Here is a 22,655-nt window from a genome sequence, read left to right on the forward strand (position 1 = left end):
AACAGTCATGAGAGTTTTGCCTTGATGCCGCTGCTCCTGAGAGCACTCAGGCTGTAGGTTTTTCTTGGCTGATTGTTGTTAGTTTTTAGTAGTCAAATTTAATCAATCATTCTTTTAATAGATGAGTTTCATGACAGACAAACATATTCGATAACTTGCTTTCTATCCAGAACTGCAAAGGTGAGGCTCTCACTGCTCCGGGGGTTTTTTATTTCTGTTCATTGCCCTATACTTTTTCTTGGAAACAGAAGATTTGACCTCGTTATGTCTCTCAATATCCCTCCACAGTAATGGCATGGCCGCAATTCTCACTCTTTCTCTTCTGATTTTCCCAGCAGGTCACATCAATGAGCACTCCTATTTATAATGATCCTTGGATGAGCTGTTCATTGAAACGTATGCTCTGCACTCTCTTGGCATCAGCCTGCTGGCTGAAGCTCCGGATGCTGCTCCTGCAGCTGCCTGTGGGGTGCTTAGGAATGTGCTTTCATCACATCTACACAACCCAGTTACTGCTCACACGCATAAAGATAACCTCAATGCATCAACGTTTGCATGATCAAAGCTCGAGCCAAAGAAACAGGCAATCTTCCTATTTTCAGATGTTGCAACAACACTATTTAAATAGAGGTGACGATGTTGGTTTACTTTCCCATTGCCTCAAATGACATACCGGGCAGTCTGGCACTGCTTTCTTGTGCTTCCCAAAATAAAGCTGACTGTGTTATACGTTGTTGCACAACTTGTATTACTACCACTGGTCATTACAATTTAAAAAGTTGCATTTCTTAAGTCTGGTGCAGTTCCAAGCTGAGGATATGGAAAAACTCTCATGTATTAAGAAACCGTGTAGACAGTCCAACAAGTTCTGTGCTTGATGAGAGATGATTATTTAGAATCATAGGATCATAGAATCATTTCTCTTGGAAAAGACCCTTAAGGGCATTGAGTCCAACAATTAATCTAACACTACCAAGTCCACCACTAAACCATGTTTTTAAGCACCACGTCTATTTTGTATGTTTGCTGTACAAAGAAAATATTTAAATATTTATGGTGAGTTTGGTTTTTTTGTTTGGGGGGGGGTTTGTTTTTTGGGGGGTGGGTGTAATTTGCTGACAAATTCTTCTAAAATTTACAGCAAAAATTCTCTAAGCTGCATAAATGAGGCTGTAAAGTGCTCATCTATTATATTCATGAGAGCCACACAAAGAGTTTTTGGGTTTTTGGAGGTGTGGTGGTAGTGTTTTCTTTTTGTTTTCCCATGAGTAGCTATTGTTTGTGATCTGGCTTTGTGTTGTCATCCTGCATGTGAAACATGTTTCAGCAAGAAATTGCACCAGTGCATCGATCCCATGGGTGTTTTTGCAGAACTTCAGGAAACTACCAACTGAGGTAAGCTTAGCTTAGAAGAGGAACCAACTACACTGGAAGCAGTGCTAGTGATATAGGGTGAAATATCAGTAATCGGTTTCCTCATACTTTACGTTATACAGGAAGGTAACAACCCTCTGAACATCTTCATCAAAATTCTCTCAATGGCAACAGTTCTGAACTGACTGAAAAGAAAATCTGTAGCAGGTCTTCCTGGAGTCACTAAGGTGTTGGGTACGTGGGTCTGAGGAAGGACTGTAGAACAGGGTTGCTGGTGGTATGAAGTCAGGGAAGATTCTATGGTCTTATTAGATACTGTCAGCATTTACAGTGATCAACCCAATGGCATTGCTATGGTGGTTCCATGCTGCCAGCCTGGGATGCTGTGGAGGGTATGGAATGGGAAAAGTGAACAGTGTAAAATTTTAGAGGAATGCAAATCAGACAGCTCATAAACAAAAACATGTTACAGTGGGAACATGTAATTGAGTTTTGTTTCATATTTTGGAAGAGTGACACACCTCAGTTGTGGGTCTGTCCCTTCTGCATGATATGTTCTCAGCAGACTTTCAGTAATGACCATTACCATGCCACACTTGATCAAATGTACTTAAATCTTTGAATTTATACAGTTGGTAAAATAAATACCGTTTGCCGAATGTGGCTTCTGAATTAGATATCATTTTTTGTACACTTGGCAGATAAAAATATACCCTGTAGAACCTCTCATTTTGTCAAGTTCTACTAAACAGATGGAGTGCCTTTTCCTTTCACATGGAATCACGTCAGTGAATCTGATCTTAAATGAAAACACCTCCTGTCCTTCAAATCAACATTTCTCTCTGGGTTTGTGGGTTAGTGAGCCCTTCAAGCAGTGAAATGAAGTTGTGGCCGATCTAGAGAGTAAACCCACACAATAATAATGATACTACAAACTGCACTATTTGTAACAATGGGTGGTTCTAAAGAATATATAAAATACATAGTGCTGAAGGATAACTATTATTAGGAAATGAGAGAGATGGACTTTAATGGGAAATTGTCTTTGTTGCTTCTGATTTCTGTAAAATGCTCAAGACCTTATGATCCCATGACTAAGTTGGCTCTCCACTTTAGGAATGAGCTTCTAGACGTGCTCTTTTTGACATGCAGTAGTTGTCCTGCCTTTGTCTTCTTGCTTTCGACAAAATGGATGCTTCCTTGCTTCTTTCGGAGGAATGTCCTCGAGCCACACTCAGAGTCAGATTCATGATATAGACAGACCAAGGTGAGATTGGGCTCCATTTATTTATTTGTGAATATAAAATGGTAAACTTTCTGTGTCTTAGGCCCCTGTGTATAAACTCATACCTGCCTGCACTGCTTTACTTCATTAGCATCTAATGAAAGCAAAAAAAAGAAGGTGACCTTCTATTATCTGTTATTAGTACCTTGCAAGATGTGCTCAAAGAATCCAGTGGCTGGTCTGAGGAAGAGAAAGTGGTAGGATGCTTCATACTTACAGAGGCTGTCATGGCCGTGGACGAGAATGTGAACACAGACAATGAATCAGAGGTTCAACTTGCATAAATCACCTATTGTAAAGTTGCAACTGGTAGCTCATCCATCCTTGTTTAGCTCTCAACTGCATCACTTAGTTGACCTTTTCTGAATAAACTCTGTTATGTATGGAATTGATTTGCCTTGGCCTCCACCCCTGATGTGGGGACAACTTATTGTATAGTCCCATGTATGAAAAAATAGTTAAGTATAAAGCCAGTAAAAATGCAAAGTTGACCTGTAAAGCTCCAGCTCTATATTGTTCAACTTTCCTATTCCATTATGAAATAAGAACTGTGAGATTCTTTTTTTCCTCCAGGCATTCATCTTACTCATGAATGTGTCAAAGTGTGGAAGCTGGCTGCAAAAGAAAAAGATAATGGAAAATGTTAACACAGTTTATGTAAGCCACTAGGACCTGAACTATTCAACCGCTTCACCCTGAGTGTATCTTTACTTGTATGAGAAGACTTATTCACTACAGTGATACGCTCCACTGAGTAATGTTGCTCCGGTGCATAAACATGCTGGGCAAAAGGTTTGTTTATGGACATAAATACTTCAAGTGCACATACCCATAGCTAAGAGAGATAAATGAGAAACAGATTCCTAAAGGTGTAAATGCTTTGTAGTATCTCAACTCCATTCATGTGCTACAGGAATTGGATTTCATTACTGTAAATAGCTCTGCTGTAAAAAACCTACTAGCCTATGTGTGGATTTGTTTGTCTTCCCTAAATCCTTCTAAAGAACACCATAGGGCACTGTGCCATTGCAAGGCTCTGTCTTCATCCTCTTGAAACTCCATCTTGTACAGAGGTCCTTGGTACATAAGGCCAAGCACTTAGAAGCTGATCTCTTGACTGCTAACACTGTTAAATGCATGGAGGTTTACCACACCAGAGAAACCTTGTCTTGTTCAGGAAATCCTCTGAGATTAATGGAGGCTGGGAGAGAGCTTATGTGTCTTCTGTTCTTGTGTTCTTCCCTAAGCATCCACTTAAGACAGGAACATCAAAGAATCACAGAAAAGTTTGGGTTGGAAGGGACCTCCAAAGCTCATCCAGTGCCCCCCCTGCCATGAGCAGGGACATCTGCACCAGCTCAGGTTGCTCAGAGCCCCGTCCAGCCTGGCCTGGGATGTCTCCAGGGATGGGGCATCTACAATCTACTAGATGCAGTAGGTGGACCTTTAGTCAGAACCAATAAGGCTGTTCTGGTATTTTTAAACAAACCTATTTTATCATTGGATATGGAAGCAACCTAAGGCCCACTCAGCTGCAGATGTCTACTTTGCAATATCTAGAGTTACAGGAAATTAATCACACTCCTAAGAACCTTCTATTTCTTTGAAAGTATCCCTGAGGTAATTTAGCAGCATGTGGAAGACTATTACTTTCTGCCTTCTGTGTAAATAAAGGTGAAAGAGTTAATATCAGAAGGGAGATACAGTTGCAATTTCATTTTTAGTCTACCCAAGGAGACTGCCTGTGAGTTCATCACTGTGAATGGGTGTATGAAATCTTTAGATGAATCCTCTGTGTTTAGCCACACTTCAGTGGGCATCAGGTCTTTGAAATTTGCATTATGAGCTAAAACCAAGGTTTCTGGCTAAGATGGGTGACTTCTTATCTGTCTGGGCAATTTGTTGTGCTGGGTTTTTTTAATATATATATATACGTACATGTATAAAATTATATGCATATACATATATGTAAAAATACATACAAACACCCGATTATTTTAAGAATGAAAAGTGTCATTATGCTGAAATTGTCCTTCTTCCAGTAGCCACTGGGTGAACTCTGAAACCTTTGAGTTCTAGAATTTCAGAGTATGACGGGTGGTTTTTGCTTTGATATCTCTAGAAAAAAATGTATCATATTAAGTTCTTTAAGTTACTTTAAAAATTTGCTCAAATCTCCACTTTCTGCATGGATAAGTAAAGTCAATGATTTATGCAGGATGCTCACTATTTTTTTTTCCCCATTCCTCCTAGACATTTTAGAAGTCTAGAGCTTCAGAGGGGGAAAATGCTATTTTATAACAAATGCCAAAGTTACTATGTAAAGTGCTTGTCATTTCTGCTTGGGAGAGACTGTCCAACTCATTCAGACCAGGCTGGTGTTCTCTCATGTGGTTTTGACTGATTACTCTTCTTCTTTTATTTAACGTCTTATGAAGTCTTCTTGGATCCAAAAGTAAAACTTTCATTAGCAGAAAAGACATAGTTTTCTGAGTTGCTACAAAATAGCTTGTTATGTTGGTTAGGACACAAATCTCTGAGATAAGTGATACAAAAATTCACCTACTATATGTACTTTTACAGAAAGCAATGAATTTTTTTTTTTTTTATAAGATGATAGTCAAAATTAACATAGTTATATAAGCTATTAAACTTTTGGTTATTGTTTCCCTAACCTGGAGAACAAGACTTTATGACCATTTTCAAGAGGGAGACATGGAGCACAGGGGCATCAGTGGAAACGCACACAGTAGAAATTATTATACCTTCTATTTTTTGGTATTATAATAAATAGAATTTCATCAAAATCCAGGAGAAAATGAAATATATCTGTCCATTTTATTTGAGAAAACACAGAGTTGAGGAAAAAAGTATGCAGCATTATGTAGCACTATTACTGTGTTTTTATGCAGTCCCACAGTCCGCAGATGAAAAAAGCAAAGCATACTTGATTTTTGATCTGCATTGCAGATTTCAGAGCACATTTTAGCTCTTCGTCTCTTTTCAGGAGGCCTGACTCCCTTATGGATTATTTTACTTTAAGTCCACCATTTTCGGTTACTACTTGTTTCCAGTGTTAAAACAAATAGGAATATTTTGCTCTAGTTAGCTTTCCATATTTTAAAATTTAAAAATTTAATAGTGAAAACATTCTTATAGAATTCGTAGAAATTGAGGAGTGCATATTTTTACTTCTATTTTATATATGGTGAAAAGTTAAATGATCTGCCAAGAATTTGAAGCCAATCAAATCACTAGAGGACTATTAGAACTTGAGATGTTCTCAGTCTGTAGCCTGTCTGATGTACTTGGTTGGTACTAAAAATATAGCAATTAGAAGTAAGCAGTTGATATTTTTGCATTGCAAAAGTTTTAAATATTCCATGGTAACCTTGCAAGCTCACATGCAACATAAGAACATTGTAATTGATTGATGTGACTGCTCTTGCTTTTAGCTGGAGCTCTTACATGCTGATATTTGCAATTGATCTTCTTCAGAAATCTTAGGAGGTCCAAAGGTGAAACTCACAGGTATGACTCCATGGGAAAATAAGGGGTTAAATTTGGATTCTGGTGGCTGCTGTGAACTTCTGGAGAATAGAAGTAATGATTTTGGGGAAAGGAGTGCTGAGGTGTTCACAGTGAATAATTACTTAGCACCTATTGGAAATACAAATAAAGGCAAGGGAGATAATTTAGCTGAGATCACAACTTCAGCTAGAAGTGGATTTGAAATTCCTCTCTTTCTGCCCCATGCTCCAATAAATACTTTCTTCCCTCATGAAATGTTACAGTCACATATTTTGATGTAAAGAAAATATATGCATGTTAGCATGACACCGATCATGGCTGGCATGTTATATGCTGTACAAATACCTTTATTCCATACTAATCCCCAAAAGACTTGATGGTGTTTAAAAGGTTTATATTTGAATGTAGCAAGGGTAAGGTGATCAGCATAATAAAAATACCTCTCCTCTTTATCTGTTACAAGTATACAGCTCTTTATGGATATGTAAATGCTACTTATGGATGCCCTGAATTGTCAAGGTTATTATTGTGTTTATTGGATGAATATATTAGCTTAAGTAAGTAATGGTCAGTGTAGACAAGACTGTCATGAAAGAGAGTAATGTTTTGGGCAAGCCAACAACTACAGAAGTCTTACCTGATCATGTCCAGCCTTTATCTGATGTACAAAGTTGGCTTTGAACAGTAGCTGGAAATTCTCAAACATGGCAAAAAGCCCTGACAGGAAAAAACTAAAAGGCAGGCCAAGTGACCTGGGTTAAAGTAAACTGTGGGGTCACTCTGGTCCTGAAGGACCCCAGTGAACTGTTGTAGGTTATTTTGGCACAAACCTTTCTTAGGGGGTCAACTGTGGGATTTACCTCAGAGACATGCGTAGCCAAACACCTCAGCACATGCAACTATAGAGTTTAATATGAAAAAAAAATGCTGGTGGCCTTGTTAACATGACAGCCTTTGGTATGTACAGCACTTTTGTTCCTGGAATCTCTCAGAGAGTCTATTAATAAGCATCAGAAGTGCTACATTCTTAAGCTCTTTTTAAATTTCTTTTTGTACCAGCGCAGTCTGAAGCAGTGGTTTCCTTCACCTCCTACACTCTGTTCTCCGTAGCTCGTTTGTTCGGCCAAGTGCGCTGTGCAAACATTGAGGGTCAGTTCTACTCCCTCATGAGCAACAGTGTGGGCCAAACACTTTCTTCTTGTTAATGTTTCTCGTGCTTCTGTGCCTGCCACCAAACTCCATCCTGGAGTGTCCATCACCTCTGGCTTCAGGTAGTGGAATACCTCTTCACATGGGTTTTTCTCCTATGCTTTATTATTTTCAAGGCCAAACTTAAAACGTTCCTTGTTTTCAATTGTTATTTTTTTTCTGTTTGGCCTTTGGCCCATGATTGCATTACACCTTGCAAATAATTCTGCTTTGTAATTACTACCCTTTGCCCTCTCCAGCTGAGTTACCAGGGGGTGGAGGAGATGTGGCCCCATTAGTTAGGTGCTACTGAAGTCTTTGTGTGGAGAAACAACATTTTTCTTTCCCATGATGTATTGTCATGGGTAATTTAAAGCCACTGTTGTTTCAGCTCCTTCTTCCCACTGCTTTCCTCTTTATTTTTTGAAATTAGGAGCAGTTGTGAGACAGTGACAGTTTGCAGGTAGACATCTTTGTCCCTTACAACTCGGCAGCTACTGCATGTGTCGTGTAGTTATATTTTATTACTGTAAATTGTGTGATTGTGATTGCCTGTGGTGCAATAAACTTGCTGCTCCTTGCAAATAAATTTGGCTGAAATGGTTCCTGACAGAGAGCAGAGAGGGTAAAAAGTCAGTGATAGTTTGGAAATTTGACTGCATAGGAAGGGGCTGAGGAGTTGGGAGACAGATGGACTATATGTCTCTCTCCTCTTCTCCAGGCTATTTCTATACTCTCCTCTTTCTTCCTACTCCCTCACAGAATCCTGAGATACAAGACATCCCTTCTCTCCATCCTCCTCTTTGGACCTACAGATCCTCCTCTACATCTTTCTTGTTGTAGATGTCTAGAACTCCCGACCGGTCCTTAATCATCTTACTGAGCCTGCCAAGCTGTGAAAAAGATGAAGGTGATGGAGATGAGATAGAGCAGGATTCAGAGCTAGGCTTTGGTCTTAAGATCAGGGCTGTGGTGGGTATCTGGAAGATGTTAAAGTTTTCTTCTCCTGTTGACACTTCTGCACAAGCTTGTTGGTTTAAGACTTAATGGAGAAGCAATTGTCATGGGATATTACTACCATGATTAAAAAAAAAAAAAGTACTTCAAAACTTATATTTGTGTTTATTGGATGCTAGGTCAAGGTCAAAGTTTAAATCCGATTGGTTTTGGTACATCTGGAAAAGCAATATTTTCAGTAATTTTTAGCAAGGTGGGGTATTTAACAACATGCATACTTTAAAAGTGTCAAGAAGCACTTAAACATGATCTTATTAGTAAATTAATTTCTAAATATGACCTAAATTAAAAATAACAACACATAGTAGCAGAAAAGCAATATAAAGCTAGTAGTGTGAGAATGCGCCTAGATTCAGTGCCTTTCCTTTCAGTTCCCCTAATATACTGAGGGGTTCCCAAACACTAAGTATAATTACAGTCAGAGTGTTTGCTATTCCCGTCTGTTTAGGAATTTTCAACGCAATTTCTTAAGGCAATGTTAATGTAAAATTTCCCACAGGCAAAAGCAAACTGAAAAAAAAATCAACTTAAAATCCTAATACTTCTGATTGCTAGTAGATGTCTAGGTGAGAATAAAACAACTTTTACCTTTAGGAAGATTTTTACTTCATAAGATATTGAAAATACTTTGGAAACTACTTTCAAGCATATTAAAACCTTCAGAAAAGATAAAACAGACTTCACCTAAATGGCGTATTTTTTTAATTAAAAAAAATAAAGAACAGTAGCAGCCCTGAAGAAAAGCAACAGTACGTTTTATTTAGGGTACAGTCAAGTAATTACTTGCTATCATAGCCCATTTTTAAGATGACATTTCTTACCTCTTCTTTCTTACATGCTGAAGCTGATTTAGGCAAAACAAGTTTGCTTTTCATTCTAGCTGATGGTCCTTTTTTAGGAGTCAGAGAGATGGAAACTTCTCAATCTGCACTAATCTTGTCACGATTGACCACATGTATTTTTCAGTAGTTGACTCATCTGTTGACAGCTGACTTCAGTAAGGGTAGAAACTATATCGAGTGAAGACCAAATAACCCTCAGGGGGGATCAATCACAATCTGATGAGCTCTTCATTTCCAGGCATCCATGGGGCATTGGTGGGGGGTGGAATTCTAGACACATCCCAGAGAACTCTGCTGACTCCTGATACCCTTTAGAACAGGATGAATGTTTTCTTTCAATATTCCTTTTAATTCCAAAACACTCCAATTTTGACTTCAGGAATGTGTATTATTTTCAACAAATGCTGCCAGAGAAAAAAAAAATCTGGATTTACATAAATGTGTATGTTTTCTTTTCACAAGATAAGGTTGTCTTGGAAAACTTAATTTTCTATGCCTTGCTCTTCGCAAATCTGTGTACACTCTGTATGTAGATTCCCAGCCACATTCTAGAATAATAGTTTTTCCTTTATTTTTGCTGTTTCAGCCCATTAATTAAAGCTTTTAGGAGCCCAATGAGTTTGCATTTTCTAGGGCACTTCTGATCTCAGAAATGAAAAATCTAAGTCTGACTTGAGGTTATAAATCATATTGTTATTATTCATTTTCTCATTATGATAGTAAACAGAAGCTAAATGAGATCAGCCTGTCTCTTGGTATGAACACTGTGCAGATCTCAACATGCTCAGAAAAAAAGAGGGTTTTATCCCTTAAGAGTTTATAGCTGTTTGTTTGCCTCCTTTCTTTCCTTTGTATTTATTCTGGAAAGCATGGGCTTCAATGAGATTTTCTGCTCATAACTAATGCTCTTAAAATTGCATCAGTCCCAAATTGATGGGCTCTATTAACAGTAGAAGTGTAAACTCTGGGAAATCAAAATCTATTTTCTATGCAAATGGAATCTATTCAGCAGAAAATCCTCAAACTCAGCATTTTGCAGGAGCTGGATGTTTTCTGAGTACTTTGTAGGAATCTCGTATTTTCTCCACTCATGCTGAGTTCTTAGTCCTGAGCAATTTGACTCCTCCTTGGTCCAGAAAATGAGGCAAAATGGGTTGTTTTGGTGTCATTGTTTAACTGGGGAGCTTGTTATAGCCTCAAATTTAGCCCTGTGTATTAAGATAATTTTTGCTTCAGCTTTCCCACAGTGTGTTTTACTGGGCTGGGTTGTAGCTTGAGACAGCTTTGTTTCCTAATTCAATTAATCTCAGATTTAAAGCTAATCACAGAAAGGTCAGTCTTACATGACAATTGTCCAGCCTTCTCTAACTCGTTGCTACAGGTACTGAACACGTTAAAGGTGAATTTAAGACAATTTTCATTCCGCCTCTGCCCAGAATTGAGTGCAACTATATGTCAGCTGGGTTAAATAATTTTATAATAGTTTGGTCTCCGCAAATTCCTGTGAAGAACACTGTTTTTTCTGCAATATAGATAATTATCTCCATAAGTACTTCCTACTTCAAAGACCCTGATGGTTATTTTGGGGAGCAGGACACAGCCACACGTACCAATGAAATGAAAAACTGTATTGATCTCTTGGAGCGATGCTGGGTCTGTCGTCTGGTTTGTCAAGGCCAATCCATCAGGAGGCCCAAAATGTAATGATGGCTAGTTTTAGAGATTAAAAAGCCAAAGTCATGCCATTGGAACTATGTGTAAATAAAACCGTGGAAGTTATTTCTAATTCATTGTTCACTTTTCTCTTATTTGGTGCTATTGGTTGGTGAAAACCAATCATTCATTAAATAGGGACACTGTGATCAAGAACAGGATTCCTATGTAGCTATAACAAACATCATGGAAAATTTTACAAAAACGAAAGTAACAACAAAGACCCAGTGGAAGCATTCAGTTCCCCACAAATGAAGGCTATTTCTACAGAAAGATTTTTCTGGGCCTGATTTTTCTTTTATTTTCCTTACAGCTGGGATTCCTGTCCCTAAGTTTAGACATTTATAGTACAGACAGGTCCCAGCGAGCAGGTCAGCCCAGGTTGCCTTTATACTTAATGGTGAGAAAGAGAGACTTTTAGAAGACAATTTATCTGACCCAATATAATTATTTTCTTTATGGTGACAGAAATGGTCCCGTAGAGTCCACTGACTGCACTGTCCAGATCTCTTTTGACTTTTAAGGGAGCTTAGAGATTTCTCTGCCCCTGACAGCTACTCTGTAGATTATTAAACTGAGGCAAATGATCCCATCCTCATCATCCACAAATCAGAGGAGAACTGGCTTGAGCAATGCCCATCTATCAATTCTTTTCTAGACTACTTGGTTTATATTTTCTACAGATTTTGTCTCCAGCAAGGACTTTTAGGGAACATAGTCCATAAAAAACTAGTACAATTGTTCTGAAGAGAAGTGGTATTTTCTTTTAAAAAATACAAATTGCTTCTTATTCTCAGAAGTTTCTTATAAGGAGATTATTGGTTTTTATCTGAAGAGGGTAAAAGGGGCTGTTCTTTCGTCTCCATGAAATAATCAGTTATTTCAAATGAAATTGTGGCTTTCTTGATGTGGAGGAATACTCAGCTATTGATTTCAGTGGAGACTGGAATATTAATGTTAAACTGACAGGACTTTATTGGAGGAATAACCTTTGCTCATAATCAGAGATGGTAAAAGAATTCAGCTCACCTAACGCTAGGTATGTATAATGTAGACAACTGCAATGAAGTCAGACACCTCAGGCTCCTTTTATAGGCAGAAATATTACTATTAACTGCGCTACACGAATGATATCGTGAGGACCTTTCGGATAAGCTAATCAACATCTAAAATTTAAGGATCTCAACCATATATTTCATTCAGGAAACTGCAGATTTCAGAAAAGCCTAGGAAACTTTTAACTCCTGCTCCAGATTTTAAACTTTTGTTCTTCTCCTGTCTACATTTTCTGTCACCTGGCAAATAAAAAAGCCCATGGAATTCAGATCAAATAATTAAAATGTAATTTAAATGACCCCTAGGTTGTTCCAGCCCAACTGACTAATCTCATATTCGAAGACAGAAGCAGAGTCACAGAGGCCAAGAAAATCCATTTGTCCATTATCATAGGTAGTTTTTCTGTCTGTGTTAGAATATCTCAAACGATCTGGGATAAAATGGTCAGAGTCTGGACTGTTTACTCAAACTGGTGTCCTTCTGGACGGGGACATCTTCCCATGAGGCCTGTGAGAGACACTGTGCTCCCTTCATGTAAATAAAGTTCACTTTAGTGAGGTCAAGGAAAAGAGAAAAGAGATTTTGATTCAAGATTTACCTAAGAGTCTGCTGGAGTGGTGAGTGAAAATGGTATGAGGCAAAACTGAGTGCAACAGGGCTCCGCAGTTGGATTTCCCTTATGACAAGCGAAAGTCCATTCCCAATTATTATTCTGAGGTGGTGAAAGCTATTTGACTCTTATTTTGGCGCTGGAAATACTGTCCTAAGAAAAGATTTAACAAACTGTTCTGTTTCTAGAAGACAATTTCGCTTTAAGCAGCTCAGTCCTTTTGATTTGTAAAAAAACAGCCAACCAATCAACCAAAAAACCAAACCAAACCAAACACCAAAACAAACAAACAAACAAAATGGGGAAAAAAAAAAGGAAACCGTGTCAGAAATTCGTAACTGGCAGCAGTCTGTAGGTACTTGTGACAGTGTGGACGTTGCCTCTTCCCAAAGGGGAGAACAGCATTAATGTGAAAAGGATAAGATGATTGATCCATCAGTGTTTCCATCAGGAGAAAATTGACCCAGCCAGGGGAATTCGTCTCGAGGTGGTGAAATAAGTTCAAAATCAGATGACAGAGTTCTGAAAGCATAGTTACTTGAAAAATGCATTGAGTCATGGAGTGTTTTCAGAGTGAAATGATATGGCATGGGGAGGAATGGGTGATGAGGACAGACTTTGCTGTCCACCTCAAACACATAATCTCTTGTGAAGCTGATAACCTTGCGTGTAAAAGGAAATTTTGTCTTTAGTGAAATAAATCTCTTAGTATAGTGACATTTTTGCTGTTTAAGAAGAAGAGGCAGTAAATGCAGCTTGTCCACAGGCAGATCTGTGTATGAACTAGTGAATTGTCATGTTTTGGTGGCTGATGGTTTTGTATTCAGGTAACTGTAAACATATATACGTTTTGAAACTCAATCAAACTTTTCCTTTGCAGTAACAGAGAATAAGGAGAGCCCTCCAGTGGCCAATCAATATAAACCAGCATTGCTCTGGCTTTGATGAAAGTCTAGAATCTAGGGGGACAAATATGTGCTACATATATCAAAGGCAGCAACTTACAGTCCTGTTAAGGATGATTTATATCCTGCTTACATCAGTCCTTTGATCCATAAGAATTCCATAGCACTTCACAAACTCTCTGTCTATCTCTGAAAGAAATAGTCTGTATTTATCTATTCATCATTTCCATCTAGGAAGGGTTATATGCATGAAGGGAAAAATAGGGTTAAACTAGTAGGTTGAATAGTTAATAATTTTCTATGAAATGGAAATGAAGCAAACTTGATCCTCACTGAAGTAATTCTTAGTATTCCAAATGCAATAACTGCAGGAAAACCTCTTCGCAAAAAATAATTATGTCTTCATTAAACAGCCTCCACAGGGAAAGCTGTGATGCCCAGGTGCTTGTTGCATGCAATGTTCCTGTAAATAATGATTCTGGTAATTTTATTAGCTGGAGAAGGGAAGAAGTGCTGGAAAAGAATATATTTTCCAGGTATCAGTCTACAGAGTTTGACATCTACTTATGACAACTGCCAGTTACCAACATCATGAATGGCTACTCTAGTTGGAGGCAGGAGATTTTGAAAGGTTAATGAGGAGATTTGCTGAGTCCATAAAAGAATCAGCACTTGCTTAGCAATAAGATATCTGCTTTTGAATTGTGTGACAGCGTATGAATGACAAAAGGTTTAATAAGAATGTTCCATGTTTTCCCAAAACTCTTTCTTTTATATTCATTGGTATGAGATGTGCAGTTTACCAAATACAAAACAGATTAACACATCATGGGAAAAGAAACCCAGCTGTGCTGTCAAGTAGATTGGAAGTGCCACACTTCCCAGGATTAATATTTGATGCACATGTTACTAAAATATCTATCACAATATCAGCTATTTTATTTTACATGATGACAGTTACATGCATTTTACATCTGTAACGAAATGAATCTATTTTAATGTTGGTGTTTATTTCAGTCTTCAGCTGTTTTCCACTGAATTCCTGAGAACTGATCCTTAGCTTTTGTAAAACTCCACTGTAATCAGGGCTGATGTAACCAGCTATGGATTGAGCTTTCCCTATCTAAATACTTGATAATAACATAAAAACATTAATTATGAGGCTTTAGACTGTGTTCCAAGGTTTATTCTTCTTGTGAAAGTTCTCACCCATAAAATGGATGCCGTCAGTTTACAGGTGCCTCAAAAAGTAGGTTTCAGAATAACAACCTTCTGTAACCTTTATACAAGACCAATAAAATCCAAGGGAAAACATAATATTTGAACAAACATATGTACATTTCAACCAAAGCAGCATTTAAGTCCTAGTTCAACAAATTACCTCTACCAAGTCATTCAAACTACTCCTTAATTCCTGAAGTGGAAGTTAAGTGAGGGTTTAAAGTTAAGCAACGTTTAAGCACAGAAGCGCTCATCAATGAAACTGATTTTGAACAAGAAAACAGCCTTTACCAAAGACTATATCCCCCAAAGGTGGACATGTGTAGAAAAGAAACCAACAAAACTAGTGAAAGGCCTGAAGCATATTTGACAGTGTGTCATCATAATGTGAGCAGGGCATTTTTATGATACAAAATTTTAAGCTGAGGTCTGTCACAAAACTTAAAGGTGCCAACAAAGAGTGTCATGGTTTAAGCCCAGCCAGCAACTAAGCAGAACACAGCCACTTGCTCACTAATCCTGGTGGAATGGGGGAGAGAATCGGAAGAGTAAATGTGAGAAAACACGTCAGTTGAGATAAAGACAGTTTAATAGGTAAAGCAAAAGCCGCATACACAAGAAAGCAAAACAAGGGATTCATTCATCACTTCCCATGGGCAGGCAGCTGTTCAGCCATCCCCAGAAAAGCCGGGATCTACCATATGTAATGGTGATGCCATCACTCCAAACATCCCCCACTTCCTTCTTCTTCCCCAGCTTTATATGCTGAGTGTGACATCATACGGTGTGGAATACCCATTTGGTCAGTTGGGGTCAGCTGTCCCACCTGTGTCACCTCCCAACTTCTTGTGCTTCCTCACTGGTGGGGTGCTGCGAGGAGCAGAAATCACCTTGGCCCTGTGTAAGCCCTGCTCAGCAGTAACAAAACCATCCCTGTATTATCCACAGTTTCAGCACAAATCCAAAACATATCCCCAGAGTAGCTACTAGGAAGAAAACTAACTCTATCCCAGCCAAAACCAGCACAGACCTTAATGATCTCAAAGCATTTTTCTGTTCCATAGTGTGCAGCATGTAAATATGATCACACCAACTACTTTTTTTCAGAAACTGCTGTTTGTCAGCATCAGTGTCTGCGTGTAGAGTTCCCCAGCACAATTCCTGGTACACGAGGCTCAATGAAATGAAGATGTTTCTCTGCCTTCTGTGGAATTTCTTCCCATCAAACCATCTCTATGAACAGTAGTTAATATAATGTATCTTGTAAAGATAGCTTAATGTAGGCATTTTAATTTCAGCTTTGAAACACACTGTGCTGCACTGCATGATTTGTCCTTTTCATTTGTACCTAACATATATCTACGGCTCCAATATCCATCTCAGATATATGATGTATGGGCAGGAGAAAGCTCTATATAAAATACAGATGTATCTAACAATCTTTTGGGCTGGATTACATCCTACCAAGTACAATATCTAAGAGATGCGAATTTGAGGATCATATTTGGCTCCACAAAAATGAATCGTCATTCTCTGAAAGTGGCCATTTCCCTGGAGACTGTTAGAGAGCCTAGATGTCTGGCTTAGTCTAGACATCCAAATTTTAGGTGCCTGAAATTAGGTGAAATGAATCCCTTTGCAGCTATGGACCTCTCAAATATCCAGCCTATACCTATTCAAGATCTGAGTTACCCTATGGTACAGAATCTGAAATACTGGCCTTGGTAATAAAAAGGTCAAAGGGTAGTGAGTCAACCTGGGGATTTGTTATCCTTGGCAGTACTCAAAATTCTATAGACAGAAATGGTCGCTGATTCCAGATACAGGCACAAATTAATGCTACAGAGATAACATCCTTTCAGCCATTCTGTTCTTCTGGGGCTGCAATCTCATATGATAGCAGTTTGAAAGTGCTTTGCAAATCACAAATCAGGGGTTCATTAGGTTCTTTTTCCTCAGTTATCATGGCCCTAATCGTATACTGATAATTCATTTTCATACCTAATCATTCCAGCTTCTGTCTAGTCTGACTGGACCCTTCCTCGCTATCTGTTACAGAATGATGTTCTTGAGAACCACTGTCTCGCTTCTTGAAGCTGACATGATGGCTCATGATTTCTTTCACTTAATTTCCAAGCATTTTCTCTGGTGGTTGCTGACCTGTAGTCCTTATAATACATTGGCTAGCAGAGAGACACAAATCTATTATACAGTGTTTGTGTTGTATTGGTTTCCTCTTGTAAATAATTGCATTAAATATAAGACATAGAATCTCTAAACGTAATGATATATTGGTAGCTTGTGATATTCCTGTCATAACAGGGTATTTTTATTCTCATCTTTATTCTTGATGTGTTTCATTTAAAATATTTTTATTTGATCTCTCATGAAATGATAGGCCTGAATTAATGACATTACTGTTTCCAAATGCTCTAGGGAGATAAGGTAATGTGATCCAGTAGGAAAAAGCTCAGCAAACAATTTGATCCTTGTGCTAGGCACCTGGAATGAGATTCACTTGAATAAATACAGATATTTACATCAGTCCAAGTTGCTATATGTTCCTCCTACAGACAGCAGAAATCTACTCAAGATATTGGATGGAGCTGAGGGCAAAATCAGTCTCATGCTAACATAGGCAATGACAACGGATCAAGTGAAATCCATTATGAAAGTTCCTATTTCCTTCCTTTGGCTGCAGAGGAAACCTAGGGTGAGTGACACCTCTGGCAACATCTGTACTGGAGATACTGTAAGAGATGTGACATGTCCAGAATTTGTTTCATCTCTGAGAGGATGTTCTAAGCATAACAGTTCAACCAAGAGAAGAAAACTGTCAGGAAATCTTCATTTGCTCTACAAGGCTACTACTTGTGCTACTCTGTGTTTGTGTTTTAGGAGCTTTCCCACATTTATGAAGGATTCAAGTTAGGTAACCCAGGGAATAGAAATCTATTACATAGGATAAAGCTTAAGTAATAATAGTGAGAGACTTCCCTAGTGACATGCTGATGGTGGAAGTTCCAGTTCTTGCTCTGTCTAATATCCAGTAAAGAGTGGAGTGGAGATACATAGTAGAAGACCAAGTGCTTGTAAGAAAATTTGCTGTTGTTACTCCTTGTCGAGTTTGACAATGGGGGGGCACTTGCAGGAATTGAGGAGCAATGTGCGCTGATGTTGTTCTGCTAGCTGGAATTCAGATTAAATCTTCAAGATTATGTGCCCATGCATACATACATCCAAGTGAGATCTGATCAGCCCTTATAATCAAAGGATATCTGAGGCTTGATTTGGTTGCTTAGATATGGGTGTCCCAGAACACTTGAGATGCTTGAGGACAAAATGCCCGACCTTTGGCTGCTGTTTCAGAAGAGGTGGATCTTCCCTAGGTCCTGCGTTTATCTGCCAGCCTCATGTGGCCATCTTAGATACGCTAGAGTATCTCAGGTGGTGCTGCACATGTATTTCTGGGCAGTTGAATCAAAATATATGTCATCCTTGGCTATAATGGCAGCTTAGATACCTCATGAAAAGCAGAGAGTCAAAGAAATCTGAATCTGAGAGCTGGCAACTCTGCAGAGTTTGAATCTGTTACAAGTCCCAGATTTTGCAGCTGAGTTGGGCAGAGATGCCCAAAGGAGTATATAAGCCACTAATCCACGGTGTCAAAGCCAGGCTGCTGATGCTTCTCAAAAAAACCCAAGCAAATATGAGTTGAATGGTTTAAAACTATGAATTACAATACTGTAGCTACAATGTTGTGTGCTGGCCCATAACCCAAATAATTAATTCTCTTATTGCATATGTTAAGGTTGCTTAAGATGCCCTAGTAATTAGATCATGGCAGTTTGGAGCTGGCTGGTTTTTTTGGGTGAGCTAAATCATTTTCTGAAGCATCTGATTTTGGTCATTCTCAGAGATCGGAACCTGGGCAACATGACCATAGAATCACAGAATCATAGAATGGTTTGGGTTGGAAGGGACCTTCAGAGGTCATCTAGTCCAACCCCTCCTGCAATGAGCAGGGACATCTTCAAGTAGATCAAATATTATTTCTACCTTGTTCTCTGCCTTCTGAACTATATGATATTTCAAATTCAGTTATGCAGAGTGTCTGTGTGTTTTCGGAGGAAATGCTAGATTGACTTCTGAACATTTGATTGCCCTCTAACTTTTCTTTCTGTGCTTCTTCCCAATTTAAGACCATATGGGATGACTACTCGGATCTTCCCAGCATGCACTGAAAGTCAGCACAATGAGGCAGTGGGAGGCAGGGAGAGCAAAAGCTTGACTGGCATAGCCTGAGTTAAGCCACAAGAAATCTTGTTGCCTAATGTGTTGTAAGGAGGAGAGCAGGGCAAGACCTCTGATTCTATACATCTTATTTGGCAATGCTCCCGTTGTACTTAACAGAAAGAAAGTGGGACTAATGAGAAACATTGTTGTTATTTGTTCAGATGTGGCCTAACCCCTGTATTTTTTTTTAATTTTATTTGCTTATGCTGTAAACAGAGGACCAGGCCATTGCCAGGCATAAATAAATTAACATATAAAATGGGTCCTTTGTGTTCTTGTACGTCTGTGAAGCATTGACCCTGAATTTGACCTTGTATAAAATCACAGTTATTCTGGAATGAACGTTTCTGTGTTGTCATATGGTAGATAGTGTTCTGCGCATTCATCCAAAACACCTCACTTTAAAAAAAAATTACATTGATGGTTTGTGAGTGTGTCAAGGTTGGTTCTTTTGTGTGTTCTTACAATCTCCCTGCAATGTCTCATCATTTGTCTCATGTAACATGATTCACTTATGCAGGTTTTATAGCTGCAGAGAATGACAAGTGCATTAATGTGCTGAAAGAAATATGTTAGTATGAAGCTACAAACCATTTATTATTTATGCTGTTGAATCTTTTTACATCCACAATAAATATTTTCTAACATCAATGAAGCTGCAAAGATTCATCACCACAGACCTGCATTTTTAAATGATAAATATCTTTGCTCACTACAGTCATACATCATTTCTAGCAATAAAGGATGTCTCCTATTTCTAACAAATAAGTCTATCAGCTGAAACAAAGATCTGTATTTATCTATGTCTCATATTCCTCTCTACATACAACAATTTGTAGGTCTGCACATTCTGTGTAAATTTACCTGAGTGGCAGTACATGCACTAGGGACCAGATTTTGATTACAAGAGTAGTACTCAACTTGAGAAGTTGTCTTCAACAGTCTACTCATGTAGCAGAGTATATAATTCACTGTGAGAAGCTATAGCATGGTGTGGCACAGGAGATAGCCAGATATGATATTCCTATGGTAGTTCTTGAGGTGTAATGTCTGTGAAGATCTTCAAGCTGCTGTCAATCTCTTTTGCTTCTTGAATTGTCTTGCTCCATGTTATGAGGCTGTTCTGTTCCCACACTGAAAATTGCTGTTACATTCATTGCTGGCATACCTGGAATGAGAAGGAAAGATAAATATTTTACCAGGTAATAGTAAAATTGAAGGTGGAGTCTGATATCAGTTTTGCAGTGCACGTTGAGAAGAAGGGCCTTCAGGTCTATGGCCCAGAATCCACTCTAGGAAATTAAGACCAAGGCAATTTGTTCATCATCTCTATATTTATTTCTGGGGTAGGTTCTTTTGGTTGTTAAATATATGAAATGCAATAGTATATCTGTGCAATATGTACTGCTTCTGATTTTCTAAAGTTAGCTAACTGAGGGAAGAACAATTTTAGATTGAAGATTTTCTAGCTCTTCTCACTTAAATGAAGAAATCATTCAATTAATCCTGAAAACAAACAAACCAACCAACCAGATCAAACCAACGAAAAAACCCACCACATTTAGTTTAATTCAGGGCTGTTGTTTTGGCTGTTAACCACTATAAAGAACAGATTTGGAATGAAATGCATCTTAGTGTTCGACTCTGTAATATTTGAACTATTTGAAAAATCTCCAAGTGTTTATGCTGGAAAATACAGGGCAGCATTTAGGAAACTGAAACATTTACCAAATATAAAAATACTTAATTTTTTTGAAACTTTCTCTTTGTAATTTATTATGTGATGCATTCTTCCAAAAAGTTCATGAAACTCTGGTACCCAAAGCCTCCAGCCAAGTTTTTGGTTCCAGTGTGGTAGGTGCTGCACAAATAATGTGAGAAAGTAGACAGGGCAGACAGTAGGTGAGGAATGAAGACTTTTAGCCAGGCTATGTGATTTTTGCTCTGCAGAGGGGCAGCAGAAGCAGAAAAGAAAATCTTATCAACATCCTGGACAAGTGTCCTTCTCACTGATCAATTCTGCCTCAATGCAAATGGCCACTGGGCTCAGTGATACTTCTGGGCACTTTCAGGTGGTGCCTTCTGAAAAGCTCTCATAGCCATCACTGAGACGCTCTGCTTGAGGAACAAAAATAAATTTTCTGAACTCAACTGCACTGTCAGGAAGAAGCAAAGAAACTCAAAGTGTGGAGTTGAAGATACTCTGAGGTGAAGATACTCTGACGGATAGATGCCTGTGAATTGCTTAAAGGTTTAGAGCACCCTTTAAACCCCTCACTTGAAAGTTTAAGAAATATGGCTTTCTCCTCAAAGCCCTGCTTAAAGACAACCAGTATGTTGGTGGTGGTGTGTGAGTGATGCTAAAGAAATTTTCTCTCTTGCTTCTTGGCATTAGAGATGCGTGGGACAAAGAGATCTGGTGGTGTTGACAAGGGTCAATTTGTTGAAATGCAGATTTCTCAAGAAGGATTGCAGTTTGGGAAATATTCACTTGAGAAGGAGATCATGGCTCCAGAGAGATGTATTCACTTACCTCAGAATATCATGCTGCCTGGAGAGTTAGGACACTTGTTATTTTTGTGGGTTTTTACATACTTAAAGTGAAAATATTCACCCAAAACCCACAATGGCACCCCTCCTCTCTCCCCACATTGCAATCTGAAAATGTTAAAAAATCTCCAAATTCCCAGATGGCAAAAGAGCATCCTGGCTAGTTCTCTCATCAGTGCATGTTGTCGATTTATTTGCTGTTCTAAGCCAGGGATTTTTTCTTTTTCCTTCCTTTGGATATCACAGTCCTTTTGGTCCTTGAAGATGAAGAATAAAGCCCTTCAATCTTAAATATGAGTAAGGGGAAAGTCCAGGCCGTTGCAGGGTGGGACATAGATGGTATAGCAAGTCCTATACAACTGCTTTGAACTCAGTTTAAGCACCATGTCTGACCTAAAGCTGTGCACACAGGTTGTGAACAGGAGTTCATTTCTGGGCCCCTTTCTTTCTGCCAAAGCTTCTTTATTGTCCTTGCCTTCTGTTTCTGCATTCATGTCTGCTACTAGCATACATACTTATCTAGTTTTTCTCCCTTACAAGCCAGTTTTCTATTTGCTTCCTAAGATCCTTCTGAATCCATGATCCTAGATGATCCTCCTTAGCAAGTTTTTGCCACTTTTTCGTCCAGATTTCCTCATACCCTCCTGTAGCAAGCCAGAAAGGCTGGTTAGGTATAAGCTGCTCTCCAGCATGTCCCACAGTGACTGAAAGATGTGTTGTCTCTGTGCCTTGCTTCACCCAGGCTGGGTTCCCAAACCTTCTCTCACTCTCCCCACTCTGCCTCTCCTGTGGGTCATTACTCCAGATTCCTTTGTTCTGATATCTCCCTTCATAGAATCACAGAACAGTTTGGGTTGGAAGGGACCTTCAAAGCTCATCCAGTGCCCCCCCTGCCATGAGCAGGGACATCTGCACGAGCTCAGGTTGCTCAGAGCCCCGTCCAGCCTGGCCTGGGATGTCTCCGGGGATGGTTCATCCACCACCTCTCTGGGAAACCTGGGACAGTGTTTTACTATCCTAATTTAAAAAATTTTCTTCCTCATGTCCAGCCTGAATCTCCTCCCCTT

The 22,655-nt window shown here is 38.9% G+C and overlaps 1 protein-coding gene across 4 annotated transcripts in view; it reads left to right on the top strand.

Moving 5' to 3' along the window:
- Nucleotides 1-22,655, top strand: part of CRHR2 (corticotropin releasing hormone receptor 2) — a 157,594-nt gene that overhangs the window by 20,945 nt on the left and 113,994 nt on the right. The window lies entirely within an intron of this gene.

This window comes from Caloenas nicobarica, chromosome 2 (assembly GCF_036013445.1).
Source record: "Caloenas nicobarica isolate bCalNic1 chromosome 2, bCalNic1.hap1, whole genome shotgun sequence".
NCBI lineage: Eukaryota > Metazoa > Chordata > Aves > Columbiformes > Columbidae > Caloenas > Caloenas nicobarica.